Source organism: Prionailurus viverrinus, chromosome A2 (assembly GCF_022837055.1).
Source record: "Prionailurus viverrinus isolate Anna chromosome A2, UM_Priviv_1.0, whole genome shotgun sequence".
In the NCBI taxonomy this organism is placed as follows: Eukaryota; Metazoa; Chordata; class Mammalia; order Carnivora; family Felidae; genus Prionailurus; species Prionailurus viverrinus.
This window is the reverse complement of record NC_062562.1, coordinates 13,338,770-13,347,922: the sequence shown is the minus strand read 5'-3', so window position 1 is coordinate 13,347,922 and position 9,153 is coordinate 13,338,770.

The following is a 9,153-nucleotide window of genomic DNA, read 5'->3' as shown; positions in this document are numbered from 1 at the left end:
TTGTTGACTGTGCTTTTTATAACCAACTAAGGGACTAGTGCCTCATCCAAGGTCACAGATATCCAAGGTCTATATGGTAGGGGTCCAACCTCATTCTTTTGCATGTGGACATCCGGATGTCCCAGCACCATTTGTTGAAAAGATTGTTCTTTCCCCACTGAATTGTCTTGACACCCTTGTCAATGTTTTTTTTTAGTGTAAGTATGTGCCATGCAATATTTGGAATACGCTTAGGCTAAAAAAATTGTTATACGTTCATCGGAAATTCAGATTTGCCCTGGGCGTCCTGTATTTGTATTTGCTGAATCTAGCAACTCTACACTGGCATCTAGTGGGTAGAGGCCAGGGATGCTGCTAAGTGTCCTACAACCCACAGGTCAGTCCCCTCAACCTCAACAGGAAATCCGGCCCCAAATGTGAAAAGTACTATTCTCCTGCCTGCTGTGAAACAAACATGGGGACAGCATCACCTGACGACCAGCGAGTTGGTGGCACTGGCCCGTTTTTCCGGGAGTGGAAACCGAGGCTCAGAGCAGTGAAACACACTGCTTTAGAAATCCAACGCTAGGGGAGTTGGGGGTGGGATTTGCCTGGATAGTCTTTTTTTTTTTTAATTTTTTTTTCAACGTTTATTTATTTTTGGGACAGAGAGAGACAGAGCATGAACGGGGGAGGGGCAGAGAGAGAGGGAGACACAGAATCGGAAACAGGCTCCAGGCTCCGAGCCATCAGCCCAGAGCCCGACGCGGGGCTCGAACTCACGGACCGCGAGATCGTGACCTGGCTGAAGTCGGACGCTTAACCGACCGTGCCACCCAGGCGCCCCTATTCTTTTTTTAATTTTAATTCTAATAGTTTAAAATTTGTTTGTTTATTTTGAGAGACAGAAAGCGAGCGGACATGTGAGCAGGGGAGGGGCAGAGAGAGAGAGGAAGAGAGAGAATCCCAAGCAGGCTCCACGCTGTCAGCACAGAGCCCAATTCAGGGCTCGATCACACACACTTTGAGATCACGACCTGAGCTGAAATCGGGAGTCGGACACTCAGCCGACAGCCACCCAGACGCCCCTAAAAGTCATTCTCAGTATATTCTTTTTTTTTTTAATTTTTAAAAAATGTTTCTTTACTTTTGAGAGAGAGACAGAGCACGAGCAGGGGAGGAGCAGAGAGAGAGGGAGACACAGAATCTGAAACAGGCTCCAGGCTCCGAGCTGTCAGCCCAGAGCCCGACGCGGGGCTCGAACTCACGGACCGCGAGATCGTGACCTGAGCTGAAGTGGGACGCTTAACCTTCGACCAAACCACCCGGGCGCCTCCATTCTCAGCGTATTCTTGATGCTGACAAAGAAAGAAAAAATCAGACAACACAGAAGAGTGGAATATAAAACCACCTGGAGCCTCACAACCCAGGACACAAGGTCGACCCTGATCTCCCGCCCGGACGGTAACATGAAAAAAGCTGACACGAGGAAGTGATGGCAAAGATGAGGAGAAACCAGAACTCTCTGGCACGCGGGCTGCTAGAAACGCAAAACGGCCCAGTGGCTTGAAAAGGCAGGTTGGCAATTTCCGCAAAAGGTAGTGACGGACGCACCACGGGGCTCGACTCTTCCCTCCTTGGTGTCTCCCTGACAGAAACGAGAGCGGGTGCCCATCAGAGATCTGGGACGTGAATGCTCACAGCATCGTCCCCTATGGGAACAAGCCCAATGTCCGTCATCCGGGCAATGGATGAACCACAATGAACTAGGGACACTCACCACAGCGCAGATGTGCCTTCAGGGCATTACGCAGAATGAAAGAAGCCAGGCCCAAAAGGTCACGTACTGCAAGGTTCCGTTTATTTGCCATTATAGAAAGTGGAACGTGATGTCAACCGCCAGAAAACAGATCAGAGGTGGCCCGAGGAGAGGCGAGAGAGAGGCACGACAAAGGGCAGGAGGGAACGTTCGGGAGTGACGGCTGGGTTCACTGTCTTCGCCACGGGGACAGCTACGCCAAAGGCATCAGATCGTTCACTTTGGCCACGGAGGGCGGCCCGTCGGTGAGCTAGCTAGAGTGGGCCCGGATTCACATCCCTGCCCCGCCACTGGCTTGCTGTGTGTGTGACCTCTCTCCGATGTCTCCGCCTCCCGATGCCTCACCTGTGAAATGGGATTCTGGTGGCCCCAACACCCCACGGAGTATAACTTAGGGCAGCCCCCAGCCCGCAGCCATCAAGCACTGGCCCGTGGCGAATGCTCAGCTCTGCTTTGCTTTGTCCACATTTTAACAACTCATCATTGAAATTTAAAAAAAAAAAATTCATTTCAGACCATGCCAAAGTCCCATCGGGTTTCCACCACGGGTGCGTATGGTGTCTCTCTCTCTCTTGACCCCTGGCTGGGTCCCCCCCCCCCCCCCCCCCGTAGGTCTTGGCCGGTCCGGGCCCATCCCACTTGGTGACTTAAGCCAGCGTGGGCTGCACTCCTGAATCCGCCCGCCAGTCTCGAATTCAGAGCTCTGCCCCACATCCTGGTCCGGCCCCTCCTCGAGTTCCCTGCCAGCCTGCGAGTCCAGGAAACTGGACTTCTTCTCTCGCACCAAGAGAGGTCCCTCAAGGGTAAGCAGCGGCCGTGGCCACAGGGAAGTTCCACAACTCCGGGGGAAGGCTACTTGGGACTGCAGCCGCTTCTCCCAGCCCAGCCGCCAGCCTTTTTTGCAAGCCCCTCTCGTTGGGGTCCCGGCTTCCGCAGATGTGGCCCTCACCCTGCCCTTGCTGAGACGGGGCCAGCTCCGGCAAACCTGGACCCCAATTAGGGCCCCCCCAAGAACAGTGGGCTCTTGTGGGTTTCTGTGGGCGCCCCTCTGGGGCCCCATTCTTGCTTCAAAGGAGTTCTTTGTGAAACATGGATGTGTGGCCAAGGCCCCAGCGATGCTGGTGGGGAAAAGAAAAATAGACATGTGTGTGTATTTTATAGCTCTTCTCTGCTCCCTGAACGGCCTCTTTGAAGGTGATGATGGGTCACAGCAGGCCTCGGGTGGGAGGACAGCTAGCGGCCACCTTGATTCTAATTTGACCATACGTTGCTTTTTTAGGGGATGTGCTGGGGTGTCTGGAGAGGTGGGTTTTGGCTTGGCCTCGAAGCTCGGTTCCCACAGAGACTCAAGGCTCCGATTGTGGGTGGCAAGGCTCCGAGGAGGAAAGGCAGTCCCTGGGGACCCCCTTCGAGCCTCGCACGAGGCTGCAGGCTGGGAAATGTCTGGGCTGGGATTCCGCTGTGGCCATTTTAGAAGGTGTCGGGGTGGGAAATTAGCCCCTTCTCGTGGGCCCCGACGGCATGTCGCTGCCACCGGTCCCCAGAGAGCTGTGTGGCCTCTTCTAGCAGAGAGATGGACAAGCAGGGTCCTCAGGAGCCAGGAGCTGGGGTATTGTGTTTGAGGGGTTACCAAACGAATCAAAAGGAAAACGGACCACATCACACCCACTAGGACGATCATCATCTAAAGCGGAAAAGACCCAGCGTTGCCTCCCGGAAGTTTGTGTGTTGGTTGGTCGGTTTTAACATTTATTTATTTTTCAGAGACAGAGAGAGACAGAGCACGAGTGGGGGAGGGGCAGGGAGAGAGGGAGACACAGAATCGGAAGCAGGCTCCGGGCTCTGCGCCGTCAGCACAGAGCCCGAGGAGGGGCTCGAAGTCACGAACGGTTAGATCCTAACCTGAGCCGAACTCGGACGCTCGACCTGCTGGGCCACCCAGGCGCCCCTGAATCTTCTGCTTTAAAATGGTGAATTGTGGGGCGCCTGGGGGGCTCAGTCGGTCGAGCGCCCGACTTCGGCTCAGGTCACGATCTCACAGTTCGTGGGTTCGAGCTCCGCATCGGGCTCTGGTCCGACAGCTCAGAGCCCGGAGCCTGCTTCGGATTCTGTGTCTCCCTCTCTCTCCGCCCCTCCCCCACTCACGCTCTGTCTCTGTTTCTCAAAACTAAATAAATGTAAAATGAAAAAAAAAATTGTAACGGTGAATTGGATGTTATGTAAATATCATCTCAACAAAAAGAGGACAGAGAGTGCTCGGAGAATCGATAAGGTGTTACCTGCGGGATATGTTGGAAGTGAAGAAAGGGTCACGGGGCATGCCGGAATAGAGGAAGTGACCCCCCCCCCCCCCGCGAACCCCATGTGCCCAGAGGTGTGAGAGGTGGACACGGGTCATTCCGAGAATGGATGATGTCTGTGGAAGGACCTTATACCCAGATGCACCTAGAAGGGAGTAGATGGGCTAGAGGTTTGTGGGAGCTGATGGAGGCTGGCAGGGCCATCAGACCACTCAGCTGCCACCCGGAGAAGGAGGGGAGGAAGGGGGGGTGGGGAGAAGCTTGGGGTGGGAGCCATGAGAAGGTTCAGGCCAGGTTGAAGGAGTGCTCCTATTCTGGCCCTGCTCTCTGTCGCTGATAAGCAGGACTATTCCAGAAGCAGTGGTAGCCGGATCATCATTGTAAGCGGGAGTGCCTGCTGCTGACCTATGTGTCGCCCGTTTCTGCCCCATGACCCCTCCGTTCAGGAGCCTCTCACGTGACAAATGATAAAGGCAGCCAACCTCACCTGGCTGAGTCATGTGGTCTGTGTGGCTGCTCCGAGCCCCTTCATGGTGGATGCTTTCCGGAAGGTGTTGATGCTGATACGAAAATCCTCACGCCTGGTCCAGTCCCGTTCGCCCGTGGATGCCTCTACCCCTGACTTCCTTGTCTCTGTCCTTTTCCTTATGGTCCCGGCCCAGGAATCCATGTAAGCTCTCATCCTAGGCCACCTCCCCCTCCCACAAAGTGGGGGGCTCAGGGGCTCCCTCACAGATCTGCTTACGGGGAAGGGTGCCTTTCCACTGTCCTTCAGGCCCCCCTGCACGAGGCTGGACAGCAGCCACTGGCTTGTGCCTATGTGCTCAGAGCAGGCTCCAGGCTCTGAACTGTCAGCACAGGGCCCGACGTGGGGCTTGAACCCACAAACCGCGAGATCATGACCTGAGCCAAAGGCAGCCGCTTAACTGACTGAGCCACCCAGACGCCCCTCAATTTTTTAATTTTTATTTATTTATTTTTTAAGTGTGTATTTATTTTTGACAGAGAGAGAGAGACCGAGTATGAGTGGGGGAGGAGCAGAGAGAGAGGGAGACACAGAATCTGAAGCAGGGTCCAGGCTCTGAGCTGTCAGCCCAGAGCCCGACGCGGGGCTCGAACTCACAAACCGTGAGATCATGACCTGAGCCGAAGTCGGACGCTCAACCGACTGACCCACCCAGGCGCCCCTCAATTTTTTAATTTTAAAGGCTGCTCAAGGAACCAGCCCTTTGTTCCAGCAATGCCCGAAGGCAAGCCCCGTCTCCCAGCCTCTGGGGGGTGTAGGAGCGAAACTTCAAGAAGCATCCCTTAGCAAACGCAGATGGGTTTCACAAGGACCAAGCCCTCCCTGCTGCCAGCTTTTTGCTCATTTCTCTGCCTATGAAGCCCACTTCCCTGTTCCCCCATTCTCCCTGTGAAAGCCAAATTGATGTTGAGGTCATGCCACACTGGGCCCTTTTCTTCTTGCAAGAGTATGTCCTGACTTTAGCTAGGGTCTGGCTTCATCTCGGACAAGAGGGAAACTTCAGTTTTGCCCTTGAGACCTTTCAGCCTACTGGATGAGGCCCACCCCAATTCCTTAGGGCCAACTGGTGTGGATGTTAATCACATCTACCAAAATGTCTCCACGGCGACACCCAGGCCGGTGTTGACGACTTAACAGCTTAGCCACGTTGAGATGTAACAATGTCCATTGAACTGTCTTGGGATCATCAAGGGCTCTGGCAGGATGAGTCCCTTCTTCTTCTTCTTTTTTTTTAAAGTTTATTTTATTTATTTTGAGAAAGAGAGAGAGAGAGAGCGCACAAGTGAGGAAGGGAAAGAGAAAAGGGGGAGAGAGAATCCCAAGCAGGCTCCGCACTGTCAGCGCTGAGACCTATGTGCGGCTCAAAGTCCTGAACCATGAGGTCATGGCCTTAGCTGAGATCAAGAGTCAGATGCTTAGGAGCCACCCAGGAGTCCCAGGACGGGTCCCTCTTGTTCCCACTGTGTCCCCAGCACCTGACAGGGACCGGTGCACAGCGGGAGAATAGCAGGTGTTTGTTGAGTGAATACACAATGGAAAATATAGCAGCTCCCGCCTTTAGCCCAAGCCTCTAGGGAATTGTTCCCCAGTCTGGGGGACAGGGGTGAGGGGGGGTTGCTTAGCTGGAGAATCTGCAGAACCTGGGCCTCCGAGGAGGCCAAAGGAGGGCGGGTGGGGGTCTGAGCCACTCTGCAGAAGGAACAGTGGGGTGACAAGGCCTTTCCACTCTGCGGTCAGACTCCTGGCCTCGAGAGCCATAAAACAGCCCTGCTTGGGCTGGAAACATTTTCCTTTAATATGTTCCTGGAGGCGTTGGCAGGGCCTGTAAGGAAAATTCCAGGGGAATAAGGAGAGAGGTCTTCAGCATCCACTGAGGGCTGAGAGGTGGTGGCTAGACCCGGGGCTTTGGGGGGACCCAAAGGGACCTGAGGGGTCCAAGGGACCCCGGGCAGAGCCAGGCAGCTGTCAGTGCGTTATCTGGGTTCTGGGAGGATCCCTCCGACTGACGGACCTCCCTGAGCCTTGTGGTGGCGGCGACGGCGGGTGGCCTCACCGGTCGGAGACAGCTTTCCGCAGGAATTTGCATAAGGCTGCTTGGAGATGTTCTCAGCAAGCATGAGCATGTTGAACCCACAGGGTGCTGAGGTCTGGGGAGGGAGCCTCCCAGGGCCCGGCACAGGGCCACGGGGGTATGGGTCTTATGTGCCTTCTGCTCATTTACCTCCTATGGCTCCCCACTGCCCTGGGATGGAATCCAGACACCGTCATTCCGCGTGCTGCCAGACCATCCGGCTCCACTACCCCAGGTGAGCTGGGCCCCACCAGATCCAAGAACGCTTCCTTGTTCTCTGTCACCTCCAGGCCTCTGCTCACACCGACGCCTACCACCCCAAGCACCCTCTGTGGCCTCTGACCTGGCTTACCCTCACCCTTCCTTCAACTGGAGCTTACAGGTGCCTCTTCCTGGCCCCCCACGGCTACCTGTGTATTCCCCATCACAGCTGCACCCTCCCTGGCCAGTACTGAGAGCAGTTCTTGGTTATAAATCCTGGGGTGTTGCTGCGGGGAGTGAGGGGACCTCGGAGGGGTAGATGCCTCTCCAACTTTGTCACTGGGGCCAATATGTCCCTTTGTGCCCAGGAAGACACAACCCCACCTACAACGTGCCAGGCACAGCGGGATGCACTTGGGCGGTGGCGGGGGGGGGGGGGGGGACGGTAAAACACAGTGTGTGTCGGCATGAACATACAAAGATGATAATTTCAAAGATTGGAGAGTATTTGGAAGAAAGTTGGGTGGTGGTATTTATGCGCAGGGGTTGGCGGAGACCTCCTGAGGTGGTAACATTTAAGCTAAGATTTGAAGGGTGATAGGAAAGTATCTTGTAAACATAGAGGATGAGGATTCCAGATAGAAAGGATGACTGGCTCGTGGGGCCCCGGGGGCAGGAAAGGGCTCGGGAGCTGGAGGAACAGGGAGGGGGCTCGTATGGCTGGAGCAGAGTGAGTGAAGGAGGAGGGGACAGGCCAGAGGGATGGGCTGAGGCCACGTCACGTGGGGCCTTGCAGGCCACAGAGAGAAGGTGGGTTTTATTCTGAGAGAAATGGGGAACCATGAAGGGTGTGTGAGCGGGAGGGAAACACGATCCGATTTATGATTTTGAGACATTCCCTGTGGCTGCTTTGGGGAGGAGGCTGGGGCAGCGTCCAGGCAGGAGTCAGGAGGGCAGACACTGGGGCCGGACGGCAGAGGAGAAGTGGTTGGATTTGTGTATTTTGGAAGCCGAGGGGACAAGAGCTATTGAAGTACTGGACAGAGGGGGCCAGGGAGGAGTCTCAGACGCCACCCAGGTCTCAGGCCCAGCACTGAGTGAATGGTGGGGTCGCTGCCTGAGACAGGAAGACTTGGAGAGGTGACGTCAGGGACCAACAGCCCCACCTTGGCTGTGAGCTTGTGGTGTCTGGTTGGACCCATGTGCCTGGGCTGGCTGGCCAGACTCCAGATGGAACCGTGGGCTTTGCAGGCAAAGAATGGCCTTTGATGTCTGGGCCTGGATGGCGTCCACCGGGGAGAAGCAGGCAGGGGGCACGGGCCAAGCCCTTTACGCCCAACTTTTGTGCAAGCAAGCAGGGCCCGCCCCGGGCCCTTTTATACCAGCTGGAAACCGGGACCAAATTGAAAAGTCCAGATGTGGAGTTGGACGCAGTCCCGTGACCGTGCGGTCTGGGGAGGCCCAGCGGCCAGGCGTCCAGTGGGTCAGGCCTCCGTGTGGCCTCGCTGGCCACCGCCCGGCCGGGTGTGGGGGGCAGGATGGCTTCGCCTTGAGTCTCTGGCTGCAACAAAGGTTAAAAAAATAATCACCAGGCCCGAGACCTCGCCCCTCCCGTCATCAACCCCAGCGCCGGGTGGAAAACTGGGCCCCGGGACCCCTGCCAGCCCACAAAGCTTGAGACTTGCCCAGGGGCCTGTTCAGGAGCAGGGGCAGGGGTCAAGAGGGCAGAAAGCTGGATCCCAGTCTTTCTGTACCCATGAGAGGTGATTCAGTTTTCCATCTGGAAAACGGGGCATTGTTCTAGAACCACATCATCCTCAAGTTCTGAAACACCTACTGTGCACTAAGCCCGGGGCCAAGTGCTAGGGACTTGAATGTTGGACAAGCCAAGGCCAGTTCTGCCCTCACAGCTTCCTAGGTGGGCTGTGGAGGATTCGTTGGGGCACCTGGGGGGCTCAGTCGGTTGAGCGTCCGACTTGGGCTCAGGTCATGATCTCAGGATTCATGGGTTCGGGCCCCATGTCGGGCTCTGTGCTGACAGCTCAGAGCCTGGAGCCTGCTTTGGATTCTGTGTCCCTCCCCCCGCCCCCCCCCCCCGACCCCTCTCTGCCCCTCCCCCACCTCTCAAAAGTAAATAAACATTAAAAAAATTTTTTTTTTAAGATGACGGATTTGCTGGACAAGGGCTGTCACACCCTTAGGACTTGGTTGTTCCATCTCTATGATAGGGATAAGAATAGCCGTCACCTCTGAGAGC